The sequence below is a fragment of the Chelon labrosus genome, assembly GCF_963514085.1.
Source record: "Chelon labrosus genome assembly, chromosome: 4".
Lineage (NCBI taxonomy): Eukaryota > Metazoa > Chordata > Actinopteri > Mugiliformes > Mugilidae > Chelon > Chelon labrosus.
Window position 1 is genome coordinate 8,791,547 of NC_140340.1, and position 17,825 is coordinate 8,809,371.

The window sequence follows — 17,825 nt, forward strand, 5'->3', positions numbered from 1 at the left end:
TCTTATCTTATCTTAAATGTCTGCCGCTTGCTCATATTTCAAACTAATAACATTTCAAGCAGCAAAAGTGGCATCTTTTGAAATGAGTGCAGAGGATGTTATTGACTCGGATAGGCTGCCGGGGTATTTATTTAATGTAGTGGACGGAGAAGGAAACAATCCAGCAAAGAGAGACAGAGGCTGCATTAGCCTAGCAAGCGGATAGAGCGGGCTGGGGTGCCTCCAGAAGCTGAACTGCTGGGAGCAAACAGCAGCTAATGGTGCATTAGCTCAAATTCATCTCTGATGCAGACTTAAATGGATTCCTTCTCCTGGCAATGCATGAACCTTTTACTCGTCACTTGGACAGAGGTGTGCCGGAGATCTTCTTCAAGGACCCTAAGATAAATTGGAGAAGGCAACCAAGTGCTGCAGGACCGAGAGGGCAGAAGATCACTGAGTGTGATTTGATATTTCTGTCTTATCAAGCCGCGTCAGGCGAGGAAATTAAAGGCTACTGGCAAAGGTGTTGATACATGACCACTCAAACATGTATACAACATACGCCATTTTTTTTCAGAGTTTCTGTCTGAAAGTTTGCTTTTTGTAAACTTAGAGACAGCCAGGTATAAAATGTTCCACAAAATGGTTCCTTGCATGAAAGGCGATACGAAGGAATTTATTGAACTACAGTTCACACAAACGGTTTCTACGTTCCTGAAGGGTTCCTAAAAGTGGTCAGGATGAGAAACCATTTGTACAAATTAACACCCACTGCTGAAACCCGGGATCGAACCAGGAACCTTTCGATCTTCAGTCTAACGCTCTCCCAACTGAGGTATTTCAGCACATTGACCTGGTAAACGCAACAGTTCTCACGTGCAGTAGGTGAGCACTTAACTGCAATAGTTGTCAGTTCAAAAGCCCCACCTATAAATGTGGATGTGTGTTTCCAGCTTTAAGAAACAATCAGTGTAGTCCATGCAAAAGGATCAACACCAAGACTTTCAACTTCAAATGAAACCAGAAATAGAACAAACAGGAAAAGGGGCGGTCCAAGGTCAACATGGTTACTTTCCCTGTCTACAAGAAGATTCTGTGTCGGAGACAGTGTCGGTTAACTTACAAGGGAAAAAATCAATTACATTACTCATTTAAAAAGTATTTACCTTACTTTACTAATTACATAACTGCAATTCCACAGTCTCCATAGTCTCCACATCTGCATTTGAGTTAATACATGGTTCAACAAGATACCACATGTTTTGGAGGTCTTTATTGACCATTTCCATTTCAGAACACAGTTGAGGTGACCCATCCTTACAGTCAAGTTACAGGGTTTACACAACAACTACCACCAACTCTAAGGCAATTCCTAAACATTAAGAAGCAACAATTAAGTAAATACAGAACTATCAAAAATTCAAAAATGACAGTGTATTGACAGTCAAAAATTAGCAGTTTAGTCTCTGCACTAAGCTAGCACGTCCATTAGTGCTAATGATTCGGATTTAGGACAGTCTGCTTCCCATATACCCCCCCTTAAGGAGCAAAAAAGACATTGGAATTGGTACTACAACAATACCAAATTTCAAATTGCAGTCCCTCTTTGTTGTCTGGAAATGAAAATTTCCATTTTCAAATATCTACTCTTAACTCTCTTGGTTCAACTGGATATAAAAACTCAAAATGTCTGCACTTATAGGTTGACTGTGTTGTTTTACAGTTAAACAGTCATCCTAATAAGACATAAAATGACAGCATTAGAACTTTCTGTCAGTTCTACTTTTTTAAGTCCAACCTGAAAACCTCCCCTAAAACCATTTTTCCTCACTGCTTCTGTAGTTACTGGACTCTGCCTTTGTAGGACAGCACAGCTTCTATGTTACTCTATTATAATAAGCAGAGTAAGATTTATGTTCTACGCACAGACTGTATATAAATATGGACAACATGGTATCGATGACCCGTCCACACTTCTGCCAGACTCACTCACGTTTTTGTTTAATTAATACTACACTCTGCTCTACCTGCTGCTACCTCCACCTGTTACAGCGCAGTGTTGGATTATACATTGTACTGATTTATTTATTCACCTTTTGTTCCAACTCTCACGGTCCTAAGAGACCACATCACAAAGGGGTTGGTTTCTATAACGTAAAATAACTAACTAAAACGAAAATTGTCAGAAAAATGGACACTTGAGTATGCATCATTATTATATTAACAACCTGAAATGACACAAACTTTACTTGAAAAAAAATATTTGATGTGTACTTAGGTGTTCTAGTTTGGCCCAAGTCCCATCCACTTACATAGAGGGGGTGGAGCTTATGACCTATACTGCAGGCAACCACCAGGGGGAGCTGTATTTGCTGTGGCTTCACTTTTGAGGAGCAGTTCCGCCGTCCATCTTTGTACTGTCTACGGTTCTGCACATCACATATTAAGAGTCTTGTGACTTTGAGGCTGGCATTGAGACTTAAATGAAATAAATGCTTATAACATCCAAACATGAGGACAATGCTCCCTTAACTGTCTTAAGGTCTCTCATTAGTCACTACTTTCCCCATGGGCCTGTGTACCCTCTGTTTCCTGACAGCGTTGTCCTGCCATCTCTCTCTCACTCTCTCTCTCTCCTTCTCTGCTGCAGGCCATGAAGTACCACTGTGATTAGCCAGCAGGGAGAATAGGAGATTAACTTCCGGCTAAGAGATTTGTATGGCAGCTTCAGAAATGCTCCTCATCTCCAGGATTCCTATAAGCGGCTGTGAGATACATACGTCAGAGACTGTAATGCCATACAGGATGTAGTCTCAGCTTGGCAGTGCATTTAAATATTCACCATGAGGAGGAGGAGGGTATTATCTCACAGCATGTGTTTCAGACGTGATTGTTCTGTATGTTCAAAGCAAGAAAAAATAGACCGCAATCATTCTCCCTCTAATCCCCACCGATGATTTGGCATTAAACATTTCTTTGCAAATGCATGAACGTTGGCGTTATGTACAGAATCCTACGGCCAAATCGTGCAAAATTAAAAACAATATCATGTGGCAGGTTTTGTGAAATATTACATTTAGAAATGCATTTCCTAGCTAAAATTAAATGTTTCATGGCAACGTTTAATATTTATTGCTGTGTTTGGCTGACTGTGTTCATGGACCTAAAACATAGCTTAATTTATCTTGTGGAGTTGCTCAGATGGTAAAATGTTATTACATTAAAAAAGTGAAAAGAACCTACATTATGGCACTGTTCATGTTTGGCTCACACCTAACTGAATGTGAATCACACTCTGCCAAAGTTTGAAACCATAGACTGTATAAAGATAGACAACGGAATAGCTCCTGAAAAGTGAAGCCAAAGCAAGAAGAGCTCCCCCTGGTGTCTGCCTGCAGGATAGGTCATAAGCTCCACCCCCTCCATGTTAGTGGATGGGACTTGGGTCAAACTAAAACACTAAAATACACGACAAATACATATATATTTTTTGACGGTTTCTGTCATTTTAGGTAGTTAATTTTATCGCTGATGCATACTCAAGTGTCCATTCTTCTGATAAGTTTCGTTTTAGTTATTTGACGGATGTGACATCATCAAGTTGCCACATTAACCGCTCCGTGAAGCAGTCCCGTAGGGCCATGAGAGTTGGAACTGGTCGAGGTAGAGCAGAACGTAGTATTAATTAAACTAAAATGTGCAGACTCCGGCTCCAAACTCGCAAATCCCGGAAAATAGCATCACCAATGCGAGGAATTGGGGATGTCTTGTCCATATTTATATACAGTCTATGTTTGAAACACAAACCTATATTTTTTATTATTTCATCCACTATAAACCATTGGCCAGATAACAGGCTACACTTTGTCTCTTCCTATTGCTATGTGAAATTATGTGATCGACAACAAAGCACGATTCATATGTCATATCTACACCTTTCATTTTACAGCCTTAAATCTCCAATCCAAGCTCCAATTTATTCTATTCAGCATTTCTGGTGACTCAAATTTGTGCATTTACTCCATGATAAGTGACCATATGCCTGCTATTTTGCCTCGTGGCCTGACTGGCATGCTGCACCTCGAAGGGGCGATGGATGTCCTCATCACAAGATTGGGCCCAGGAAACGAGCGATGCATGTGGAAGCGTGAATTGTCTTTGGCGTCTTGTGATTTGCCTACGTAGGGAGCACCAGGCTGGTGACTCACTGTAAATGAGATTTATTTATAGAATTGCACTTCCTGTCACTCTGGCTCAACTTAAACACTGGACACCCCGCAGACAGGGAGAGACAGTATAATGGCAGCATAACCACACACAGAAGCTCAGTGAGCATTAAAACAATGCAGGCAGGACGGATGGGGATGGATTTGAGGCATAGACTACATATAAACATGCACAACATGGCATTACTTCCTCCCACTCCTTACATGGAAAGACAAACTATCAAGTAACATCCTAATGATGACTGGAAGATGAAAATGTGGTAAATCTTGCCTCCTGCTGGACCACATGTTAGCAAACATAGCACAAACATCTTGAACTTTACCTAACTCTGGACCTGCAATCTTATCTTGGACTTTCATTGTAAACATTGTATATTTTACCCAGAGGTGGGCCTTGTTTGAGCCACTGGGCGTTGTGAACACAAGATGGAAATGCCCATTTCTGAGATATTTTGGCTTTACTTATGGGGGTTGTCCATCATTATCACACCCTGTAGTATTACAGAGCCCGTTGAAGTAGAACAAGACATGAGTAGTGAGATGTAAGACTACAAGAATAAATACAATACAAAGGTCAGGTTTCTTGCATAGCTGTGTGAAGCCTGGGCCTTCCTTCAGCAAGGATGCTGAGCGTCATGCACCTTCTGGGGTTCTTCAAATATTTGACGTGTTAATGAGTTTCTGAAAAACCTCATATTCTGTGCTGTTGAACAAAATGTTCACTTTATATTGGATGCGATCTCAGCACCAGTGGCTCTTTGGCTCACACACTACTTGCATCATTGCTGTGCTGTACACAGTAAAGATGCGCTGGGCTGGTTTAACTGCCAACACCGCAAATGAACAACGTATAAGCAACATTGACCCACACGTCATTTGCACACATATTTTTTTACAGGGGAATCATGAAGTTAGTGGAAAATCAAAACCAGGAATGTTGCATTCTTATATTAATTTGAATACCAGCATTACTTTTCCTCTGATCTGATCATGTAAAGGAGTGCTGGCTTGGACCATAACTTAATGCTGGCGTGGAGATGCTTCACTCCAAACTAAATCAAAATTTTCTGTATCTGTGAGACTGCTACACCACTAGAAGCATACGCTGCAAGACGGAAACGCTTGCCAGTCACGTTAAGATCAAACACAAGTTGCACCCTCGTCAAACCAAGAAAATTTTTAACGCAACTACTGCGTAATAATCTAAACCAATAATATTGCCACGCAGCTGGCATTGTATTGACAGTGAGGGTTGCAAACATTTCAAACAGTTCTACTGGCTAGTGTGTTACTGGAGACAAACATGTTCTATTCCAAGGCTGTAATTTTGGTTATACACTACCATATTTGAATTTGGAACACAACGGGTCAAGATAAAAAAAACTTTACAGGACACAAAAAACACAGAATTACCAAAATGAAACACTTCCCTTTTCTCTCATCTACTATTTTATCTTTGAGGATCTAAATAAAGCGTTGTAATTGTATGAAAGAGGCTGTGGTTATGCTGATAAAAGCTCACATGTGAAGTGTGTAGAGCCTTCAAACCATTCAATCATCTGCCTGGGCACAAAAGAGATTTTTCATTATCAATGTGCCTGATTAGATTACGTAGGTTAGGAAATTCCAAATTCTACTATTCAGCCCAGATACCGATAATATCACAAGAAAGGAACTTGTTGAAGGAGGGAGCCATTATCCTAATTTCCAGCTTTCTATTATTATTATTATTCATGGACTCCATTAGAGTAATTTTGCATGAGCCAGCGTTTAAATACATACACCTTTTTGCTATTGAAGTTGGAATAATTTTGTTTTAAGCGACATTTCTCTTTTTACTCCTATTCATAAAAGCCACTTCTTCACTGACGCTACCAAAAACCTGTCCTGTAAAACCTAGTAGCTTGCTCCCTCATATACTAAAGTCAGATTTTTGAATTTCGTTTACACAATCCATGCACAACATAATAAACATTTTAATACGAGTTCTTCTGCATTGTGAATATGTTTTTCTTATTTATTTTTCAGTGCTGGACAAGTGGAAAAACATTAACACTGCCCCCTGGTGGACACATTTCAAAATTGTGACTTTAATTTTTAAAAATACCTCTGTCTTGTGATACAGATACATCTGGACTAGTCTACACTCACTTGAAAACAAATGCATTCCACTAACAGTCTGTGATAAACTGGTTTGGGCTGCCGACCGGGACTGCTAGCGCTAACAGCTCTTAGAGGGTACCATAGGGTTGAAGTGCTTCGGTGGTATGCAAACTCCATTTTGGTAGCCGTTAGCCACATAGACATATACATATATACTGTATATATGTCTATGGTTAGCCGAGCTCTGACGTGTGCATCAGTTTAATCGGTGTACCAGGAAATTGTGCACTGACAAAAGTTCCGCGATGTTTGGAATGCACCCCACCAAGTTCGGGGTGTGAATTGCAATCTGTCAAAATGACAGATGGCCTTCAGATTTTTCCGTCACAGTTTAAAAAAAAAAAAACGGTCAATGACGAAAAATATTCGGTTAACGCAACACCAGCTGTCAGTACAACACAGTACGGTTCATTAGTGCTACAAACCACAGCCTCAGAAATGAAAACACAGCTGAATGAACGGCACCCCCAGAACCTTCACGAAGATAAGATTAAGTGCAGGACTACCTAATGAACTGGCAAGTGTATATATCGGCCTGTCTCTACTGGAAATGTCTAACGTGTTACAAGTCGGCACTAATGAAGGAATTTTTTTAGCTCTGTTGTGGAAACTAGACGTGTTTAGATCCAACTACACCTTGACATTTCATGTAAAACTGGGACAAAAAGTTTTTATATAGAGCTATTACTGCTGTTAGAGCAACATATTTTTACATCAACCATGATTATTTTTTACTTAAAAAGGGATTTTGTTCATTAACTGGCTATCAAGCTAGTTTAAAAAAACTAATAAATATAGGATCTAGGACACAGTAGGGGACTTTTTGTCTTTTCCTGGTAGCCACCCATGTTAAAGTTGCACTATGACTCTGAAAGCAGACTGTCAAGGGACTGAACACTGAGGACAGTACTCGCAAAGTCAAGGACACTGCACCCATCAGAGAGCTGTACAGTCAGGAGAAGAGTACGGAAACTGGGCTTCCATCCACACCTTCCGTCCTTCCTCGTCACCACCACCACACTCTTCAATGCCAGCTCTGTGTCCTCTCAATCATGTGCCCCCCAAAACAAAGTCGGCGTCTGCTGCCCGTCTCTCTCCTGATTCCTCCTCATCACGTGGGCGATGGAAGGGGAGTGCATCATGGGGGACGAAGGCATTCATTCAGCTGGAAGCGTAGCTCACGCAGAGTGTGGCCAACGCGGTGGAGACTGTACTCCTGACTCTGTCACATGCGCTATAGTAGTCCAAGTCCCGGTCCGCTGACAGAGAGCTTCCGAGCTCAGCAGGGACCCGATGTAAGCAGATCAATGTAAAGCTTAACAATCAAATCTCTTGGAACTAAGAAACGGTCCGAGTACAATAGCCAGGGATGGATAATGAGTGAAAAGACGGTTTAAGCTGAAGCTTGGGGGAATGTCTTCAGACTCGGGGGTCTCTAAACTGGACTAATGGAGAGAGATTTTTTTTCAGTCTGGTAATTCAATCAAAGTCTACGAGGGCCCATGCTCTACCCCCTGGCAGTGGCAAATTCCATTACCCTCTGGCAAAATCCTATTGTACAAAAGCTTTTTCTTATTAAACACATACCGTACACTTACATAATACCCATTTTCAGCTACTACTGAGGGATGTCAGCCAGTAATACAGATAATAGTATACATGCAGTCACGCCTGTTTAATACAGGGTATGAATATTGTCCAGTAATTAGTCTCAATTAAACAGGCTGCTCATGAACAGCAGACTCTTCTCAATCTACTGCAAGACAGCTCACTGATCCAGTAGGCTGGCATTTATCATAAGTGCTGCGACCTTATGCAAGCTGCACTCCGTCTATGATATTCCTCAGTGTGGAGTAATTAGATAAAACTGTGATATGGCTGGTGGCAACACCTCTGTGAAGAACCTGACAGAAACTAATAATACGTTCAAACTGGTGGTTTAACAGGTGAGTTTACAAAGACTAGACATATCGATGCTATAGTTCCAGTACATAACATATGATTAAGACGTTGTCAAGACCATCTTTGCATGTTTTTAATGAAAGTGTTTAATGTTGACCATGCAAATGCAACAGTTCGGCATTTTTTTGTGCCTGTAGAGATGAAAGGGTTAAATCAATTTTGCTTCTTTCTGGGAACAAAAATCTAATCCGTGCAAAACCTAGAGTCCAGACAGCAGCTCACGTCCTTCCATAGTTTTTAATACCGTGGACAAAGTCCCAGCGTGGGGGTTCCTTTCTCCTCACAGGGAACTGCACTGAGCTCTAAGGCTGAGAAATCCCTTCATGTTTTCTTTTCATTCGCGCAAAGGTAAAACAATACCGCCGCGGGATCAGAATGCAGCATCTCTCATGGACGCGGAGCTTTGATCGAATTAAACGAGAACTTGTGTCGACGTCAACTCCAATACTAAAGGCAGGAGAAGCAGGAGAAGGAATCATCGACAATTAGTATCTGCTTAACAGAAGCTGACAGAGAAAAAAAAAGTCTTCAGAGGGATATTGATGGCTCGTTTGGTGGTAGGTGTAGGACTGAAATAAGTTGTGACTTGATTACTTTATATATTAGATAGTTGTGAATGGATGCAAGGAACATTTTCCAAAATGTCTCACCAGTCTGTACAAGCGATGACATCTGTCTCTGTTCCACTAATCAGCGTCGTGCATGTATCCATGTGCATGGCCATGCATACACACGCATGTACCGCAGAGACTGAAAGCTGTAATCACGCAGCAGATTGAAAGCAAGGCACACACAGGGTTAGGACGGGTCAGTCTGTGATTTCATTCTGGGACGAGGTTGAAAACTGGCAGCAGAGAGTGAAGTCGGTCAGTTGTAGCAGCAGAGGCCATGGGGGCAAGAAATGAGCTCTTGTCTGCTCCGGCCCGTCACATCCAGCAGTTACGGTCTCCCCTGCTGCCCACAAGTCCTTCAAGTGACTTATCAAGCAGGAGAGGATGACTGGAGACTTTTCATGCTGCAGGTCACTGCAGAAACCCTGCAGCTGCTAACAGTTCCACAAAGTCAGCAGGATTAGTTGCACCTAATCTACCTGGACAATTACATTTGCAACACGTTATTTCAGGCCTTGAGTACTCTAGTAAACTGTGTGAATGTTCAAAAAAATAATAATAATCTGCACCTTAAACATTTCCTCCTATATAGAGCACATGTCTGTATATGATGTGCCATATGCCATGCTCCCCGGTCCCGAGTTAGACTTGGCATCTGACAAGAAGCCTGAATATGTTTATCACCAACACCAGGACCAGATGGCACCTGTAGCCACACTGTGCAGTGGTGTGAGCCAGCTGTGGATGTCGCGCCAGTTTTGGCTTAAATAATAAAAAAAATCAAAGCGTGAGAAACCAAACATGGTCGAAAATCTGTCACTAAATGCATCAAATCAATTTTTTATTTTTTTTTAAATAAAGCATCACAAATCCAATCCTAATCCCGAGCCTCACATATGCAGCAAAAATAGAAAAATGATCAGTGCGTTTGGGATTAAAGCAAAGCCGTGAAAAAGAAAAATAGCATTAATAAGCAGTGGTTCACAAAGAGATCAAGATATGTCAGAATAAGATACATGGAGAAAGAGCTCTCTAATGCTCAAGTTTGCTCTCAATAATAAGCTGCTGGTCAAGGCAGTGAGAAGATGACACTGAGATAACTCACCAGATTTTTCTATTTGTTCAAATAATCACTGCAAATGTGCAGATAAGCCCAAAGAAAAAGAGAAAGTGATTAGAGAAGGAGTCGGTCCAAAAGAGGGGGGGCACTGGATCTCAACACTAGGGTAGGTACACTTGAAGATCAAGTGCAGCGCGTTTGTAATGTCACCTCTCTGCACCTAGCACCCTGAGGTGAAGCATCCTCGCAGCGTTGTGTCGACTTTTACTTCGCACGGATCCCCATTGTGTCAGGGTTGCACGCTTGATGCTGCACATACAAAGCGCGTCGTTGCGTTTTCATTGAAACAACTCGACTATTTAGGTCACCGTAGCACAATAGAGAGAGAGAAAAAAAACGTGTTTGCTGATGAGTTCAGTGCATTATAAGGTCGACGTGTCGAGGCTAAAACGTAGCGACGGCGTCTTACCGGACTAGTACCAGCGTCCTCTCTCCCAACTCCAAATATCTCCACACGGACCCTGCTGCTGCCTCCGCTCGCTGCTCGGCTCTGCCTCGACCACCGTGGCGCGTCGTCCTGCCTCTGTCCCGCTACGTCCGGGCCAGCTGAATGTCATGTGTTTCTCGGTAAATTGTAATCTCCTCAAAAGTGGGATGTGAAGAGTGTTCGGGGTCCGCCTACCGCACGCACGGCGAGTCAAATCAAATTATTGCTCTGTGCGGGGGTATACGAAGCCGGAGCGCACGGGGACGCGAGATCCCCCCTCTTCTCTATTTGGCACCCTCCTTTTTAAATCGACGATAAATATGACTAGATTGATATTATATCAGAGTGTGTTGTCACACGGTGGTGTAGCTATTTCAGGTCCGCGTTTTAATCGTCGTGTTTCACAGTGAGACAAAGAGACAGTGAATGAGCGCGACGAGAAAAGAATTAATCTCGTTTACTCGATGGCTTCCCCTTTAATTGCTCCCGGAAAAAAAAAAAATTATATATATATATATATATATATAACTCTGACAGCCCTTTAATTAAAAGCGATCCAATCGTAGTGTCTTTCTTTTGACACGCAATCAAGAACGTAAACAGCAGCCTGAGCCATGTGCCACCGTCGCCGCCGCCGTCGCCGCTGATGCTTACGCACGTAAAGATAGACTATACGCACGCTCCATTTCTAGGTCATCCGCGGTAGCGCGTTTTGATGTCACGCCGCTCCGGGGACCGTCTCTTCCCTCTCTCCTCTAGCTCATGTTCACCGAGAGAGACACACGCACCTGCAGTAAAACTAGAAAGGGTTCCACCGTTCCACTGTGCACGATTCAGACCCGAGCACATCCTACAAAAATATATTTTTTCATTAAACCTGCATAAACTTTTAACAGTTCGTTGTTTTCTGTGCATGACAAATGCCTCCAATAGTTGCCTTTGAGGCTGTCACAGTGAGTCTGACCTTGTGGAAAGCGGGGGACATTTGACCCCTGGGTCTTACGGGGCCAAGCATGTGCTCTGAGGTGGACCCAGTGGGGAACGGCTACCCATGGAGGCGAGGGCCAGAGATGCTGAGAACGTGGCTTGTGCGTCCCAGAGGTCACCGGAAGAGCTCAACAGATGCATGCTGTAGCACGAAGAGTGTGTCTCTCGAGTGCATGAAGGTATGCGCTTTAATGTGCGCTTCGGCTCCGAGGCACTTCTCCTCTGGCGGCTCCCATTCGCAAATAACATGTTAGCTAATTTAAGTCAGCTAATGAGGAGGAGAGGGCGAACGCAAAGGGCATCTGGCAGCTGCTTTGGGAGGGGCCGCAATTTCATTCGGCTGTGTGAACTCCCCCTGTTCTTTCTCCTTTTAATGATGCGAGTCTCACCTTGCCTCGCCGACATGTCAGCTTAACAGAAGATGCATGTCTGCTCGTACTCCTGAGGACTTTCAGGCTGCCAAGAGCTTTGCACGGCCAGGTGTAACCATAGAAACTGGGTGTAGCAGAGCTCTGCATCACATATTAGATGACCACTGAGCAGAGGTGCTAACTGTAAAGCAGGGGTGTCAAACTCATTTTAGTTCAGGGGCCACATACAGTACAGCCCAGTCTGATGTCAAGGGGGCCGGACCAATAACACGATACTGTATTTACCTATAAATAACGACAACTCCAAATCTTTCCTTCCAAATGTTTCCCTAAACCCCACATTCCTTAAGAAAAAGAAATGCTATTTCTGTTTAGTTCTAGGTCTCAGTTGTTATGTCCACAAATATGTGTGAACCCTTGGAACAGCAGTTACTTTTACTGGAAAAATTGCCGTTAATGTCTTCAATGTAATTTTTGCACTTTGCAAATTTATCCCGCGGGCCAGATTAGACCCTCTGGCAGGCCGGTTTTGGCTCCCGGGCCGTATGTTTGACATATACGCTGTAAAGTATGATAGCATAATGCATTTGACTCACAAATAACAATCATTGGCCTAAAAACCCCAGTGAGGCACAATCCACAGGATACTGAGCCAAATAACTGTGTCGGAATGACACGTTACGTAGCTGAATATAAGAGAAAGAAACATAAAATATCTTTATGGGATAATATCTCTTTGGGATAGCTAACACTAACCCTTCTGCTAAATCCTAACATTAGCATGCCAAGTGTCTAGCATGTTAACCACCTCTGTTTAGAGTGGTACCATTTGTAGCCACGACCTCCGGAGCTGAAATATTAACGTAGAAGTGCCAACGAGTGCAGTTCCTTGAATGGCCACTTGAGGCAAAAGCGAGTCAGTCAGTATCCACATCCACGTTAAAATGCTCAAATTTACAGAAGAAATATTTGCTCACAATGTTTAAAACCTGATATGTATGAAACACTTTTGTCTCTACGGCTCGACAGCTGTACAGGGGTGAATTTTTAGATAACTCGCCTTAGTAAATTGTATTCAAGTTTACATTACTAATAATTAAATGTGCGGCTTCTTTGAGCGAGTGCCATAACAGGTCACTAGCGGCCCACCAAGGTGTCTCCTACCTGCCTCAGCTCAAATCCACTGCTTTCACCTTTGTCTGTTTTCAGATTGGCTGGGAATTAGGCGGAGTCAGACATCGCAAAGATGGCGGCTGCCAGAGGGATCTGTCTCACTATAAATTCAATATCTATATACAATCCATGGTATGTAACTGAAATTGTACCTGTTGCTGGCACTAATAAGTTCATCCAATAGAATAAGCTAGTTGAAACATTTTAGTGGGAACCAGAGCAGCCAACAGAGCCACAATGCCAATTCAAGTTAGAATGATAAGGAAAAACAACACCCCCCTTTAGGCTATGAGTTTCTAGGCAGGGATGGTATGTTCCACCTTGGTGAGGGGAGATTGTAGCCAGAAGGCCCTCATCATGTACTGTCTGCTGCTGCCTATTCTTACTTTTTTACTTTTTTAACAGATGTGTTATTACATTATAAGGTTGTTAATTCAAACAAACAAAAATGATTTAACTTCACTAAAACACAAATGGCATGTACAAAAACTGCCTTCTTTCAGTCTTTGTGCAGAAATCACAGATGAACACTGACCAACAAGCATGGAGCAGTTTGAGAGAATAGCATTTTTACAATAATAACAAAATAAAGTGTGTATTTTAGTTAGTTAGGACTGCACAAATATTATATAAGTAATGCATACAGATCAGAGAAATTGTTCTTTTACTCTATGAAAAGAACATCCTACCGTACGGATCAATGCAAACTGTTCTAACCAGGAAATTCTCATCACCAAGTGTATTATTTCTGGTTTAAATGCATTTGATTTAACTCTTTAAATGTAGTTAGGGCAATCTTTGCGTGGGCACCACACTTATTTTGTCATGAAACTGAGGATGATAAGTCTAAAGCTAGTTTTACTTTTAGACGTATCCAGTTTCTTTCAGATGTCTTAACAATCTGGCTGTTGCATGGAGTTTATTATGATTATTGAAATGTAGGTTTAGTTATTTTTTATCATTATAGTCATTTTGTTCCAAAAATTGATTTGTTGGTCAAAGGTTGCAAAACACAAAAACAAAAAAAAAAACTTCATTATTGTGAAAAATGCAGTAAACACACTATTCAACCGATTATATCATCAACAAAGCACACAGACTTCTGAAGAGCTTTGAAAGGATTTTCTGAGAACAATGGATGTCTGTGACTTCTGGGTGGGGGGGGGGGGGGGGGGGGGTTCAGGCAAACGTGAAACAGTGTAACCGCTTATTACTTTGGTAACTGGAGTAAATACATAAGTGGATTTGGAATTTTCAAAGGCAGGTCTAGAAAAAATATGTACAGATATATATTTAAATAGAAAACTGGCTTTGTTAAGACTTAGAGGGCTGAGGTCTTTCCCAAGGAGCCCCACACACAAGTCTGGTCTGGAGCTTGATCTGTGTCTCCTGTCTACCCTCCCCAGCCCCCACCGCATGTTGCGCATAATTAGGAGAAACGGGATGAAAAGACCTCATCACAGACCACTAAACCCATTCATATCAGTTTTGCTGCAAAGATGCTGCGATTGCAGTCAATTAAGGTCAATCTCGCGTTCATCATTTGGGGAAGACATGCCGTTCATTGTGATCGCCTCTGCAGCGAGGGACCGGTCATTGGCGGGCGATAACCAGCTGGGGAAATGATCTGGTTATGCAATTACCTGGTAGCTGGTTTCTGGTGAGGTTTTGTTGAAGTGCGATGGTGATTCACGCTGCGTGAGCCTCGGCTAACGCTGACATCACTTGACGTGGTGCTTTGGGGGACACAAGGATGAGTCACTTTGGAGGTGTCAAGGAAAATGACAAGCCTACTCAGTTGATCAGGGTTATTTACATGAATAAAATCAGTGACTAAAAAGGAGGAAAAACCTTTTTCTGAATATATCAGCTTTGATTGAATATTTCATTTATTTGTGACAGCAACCAAATTGAGATTATAATTAAATCCCGATGTTTTAACAGAGGGTCTACATTCGTTTTGGTTCAGTTTTGGTTGGAGCATAAAATGTATTTCTTCTATTTGGGAACAACTCACTCGCTACGGTTTGCAGCAGCCTTCAACCATATTATCTTCAGGACAGAATTGGTTTAGTCGTCATAGAAACCGAATCCTTTGACATACAAATCATCACTTTGCTGAAGATGACTGGAGACGTCATTGAACTTCGGCGAAATTAAGGCTCGTGAGTTAAAAACAAAACTGCGCGTTCCACACAGCAACCGTAAATGTTAAATAATGACACAGTGAGCTAGAATAATCAAAGAGGTTCAGAAGCATTTATCGAGAGGAGACATCTGTCATATCAGAGGACCGCTGTTTGTTATTCTCTGCAGACTTCAATCATCCGAGAAAGTTTTTATAGAAGAAGTTCACAAAGTGTCCCCTCTCCTACACACATAAACACACGCCTGGGCCACCTGCCTATCCTCTCTCTTGCCATCAAAGAGACTGTACTGTAGTACAGAGACACAGACACACACAGAGACATCACTCTGCAGGACAGAGTGATGTCCTGAGCATTATTCCTCTCTGCGGGAGGAATTCCCTGAAGGAGTAGTCTGGCTTTTCCAGGAGGAGCTGAAACATCGAGGCCCAAACAGGGAGGAATGTCAGTGAATAAAAGAGATTATAGGTCGCAGCGATGTAGGCACGTTCTTGGATAAAAGCTTTGAAAACACCTTTTTGATTTTAGCTGGTTTGCAATTAAAATCTTTCTCCAAATATTTAGATTTCAGAATATGTTCCAGTTTTGTGTTACAGAGCTCTGTCAAAATCAGCCACAAAATTAAAACCACTGACAGGTAAAGTAAATAATTCGTTACAGTACAAGGTTTGGCTTGGAAACCGTTGGTCTTGCCGTTCATGTAGCTGTACCTCACCACGCACCACCCACCGTTGACCAGGCAACCCCACTCTATAGCAACGATACTCCCCCAACAGTAGCGAGACGACGCACCCTGCCACGCTATAAAAGCTGATCTAGAATCTGCAGGATGCCCTGGAACAATCCCCTCCCCTCAACCCACACGACCCAAAGGCTCCCATTACCAAAGTACCATCAGACACCACAGGACACTCTGAAAAGGCCAATGTTCATTCCCCAATGAGTCTGAATAGTTTTGAAGGCACAAGGTGGTTATAATGTTTTGGTGTATGTGTTTTAGTGTCCCTAGCACAAGGCTACAGTCCATCACTTTGCTCCAGACTTGGTGTAACTTCAAACATTCAGACCAGTTACCTCCAGAACCTTTGATATTTCCATTAGCCTTCGGTGTACCTTGCGTTCGTTGCTAAATTCAGCAACATTTAGCATCATAGGAGGTTAATGTTACGATCTGCACTATATTGCCAAAATAATTCACTCACCCATCCAAATAATTGAATTCAGGTGTTCCAATCACTTCCATAGCCGCAGGTGTATAAAAACAAGCACCTAGGCGTGCAGACTGCTTCTACAAACATTTGTGAAAGAATGCGTCGCTCTCAGGAGCTCAGTGAATTCCAGCGTGGTACCGTGATAGGATGCCACAAGTCCAGTTGTGAAATTTCCTCGCTACAAAATATTCCACAGTCAACTGTCAGTGGTATTATAACAAAGTGGAAGTGATTGGGAACGACAGCAGCTCAGCCACAAAGTGGCAGGCCACGTAAAATGACAGAACGGGGTCAGCGGATGTTGAGGCGCATATTGCACAGAGGTCGCCAACTTTCTGCAGAGTGAATCGCTACAGACCTCCAAACTTCGTGTGGTCTTCAGATTAGCTCAAGAACAGTACGTAGAGAGCTTCATGGAATAGGTTTCCATGGCCAAGTGCAATGCAAAGCGTTGGATGCAGTGGTGTAAAGCACGCCGCCACTGGACCCTAGAGCAGTGGAGACACGTTCTCTGGAGTGATGAATCACGCTTCTCCATCTGGCAATCTGATGGATGAATCTGGGTTTGGCGGTTGCCAGGAGAACGGTACTTGTCTGACTGCATTGTGCCAAGTGTGAAGTTTGGTGGAGGGAAGATTATGGCGTGGGGTTGTTTGTCAGGAGCTGGGCTTGGCTCCTTAGTTCCAGTGAAACGAACCCCCGAATGTTTCAGCATACCAAGAGATTTTGGACGATTCCATGCTCCGAACTTTGTGGGAACAGTTTGGGGACGGTCCCTTCCTGTTCCAACATGACAAAGCAAGGTCCATAAAGACATGGATGAGCAAGTTTGGTGTGGAAGAACTTGACTGGCCTGCACAGAGTCCTGACCTCAACCTGATAGAACACCTTTGGGATGAATTAGAGCGAAGACTGCGAGCCAGGCCTTCTCGTCCAACATCAGTGTCAGACCTCATAAATGCGCTTCTGGAAGAATGGTCAAAAATTTCCATAAACACATTCCTAAAACCTTGTGGAAAGCCTTCCCAGAAGAGTTGGAGCTGTTATAGCTGTAAAGGGTGGGCCGAAGTCATATTAAACCCTATGGATTAAGAATGGGCAGATGCTTTTGGCAATATAGTGTATCTTATGGGCTGTGATTAATTAGTCCTAAAACATCTAAGGGTGGAAAAGACTAAGTAACCAAGAGCACAATGAGCTCCAGCTGCAAAAGACAGGTGGTCATGCAGGCCTGTCCAGACTTGCCTTTCATCCACATAGGTGACAGTTAAGACAATGAAGCCCACGCACAGAGGGGCGTAACACGAGTCTAAGGTGGCGACATGACCACTGAGCTTGTTAGTCTGTTAGAGATACAAACATGTCTTCAGATGCTTGTTTAACGTTTCCCTATTTTTAACCCGTCAGTTTCTCTGGCAACTACAATCATAGCCAACACCTCTGGC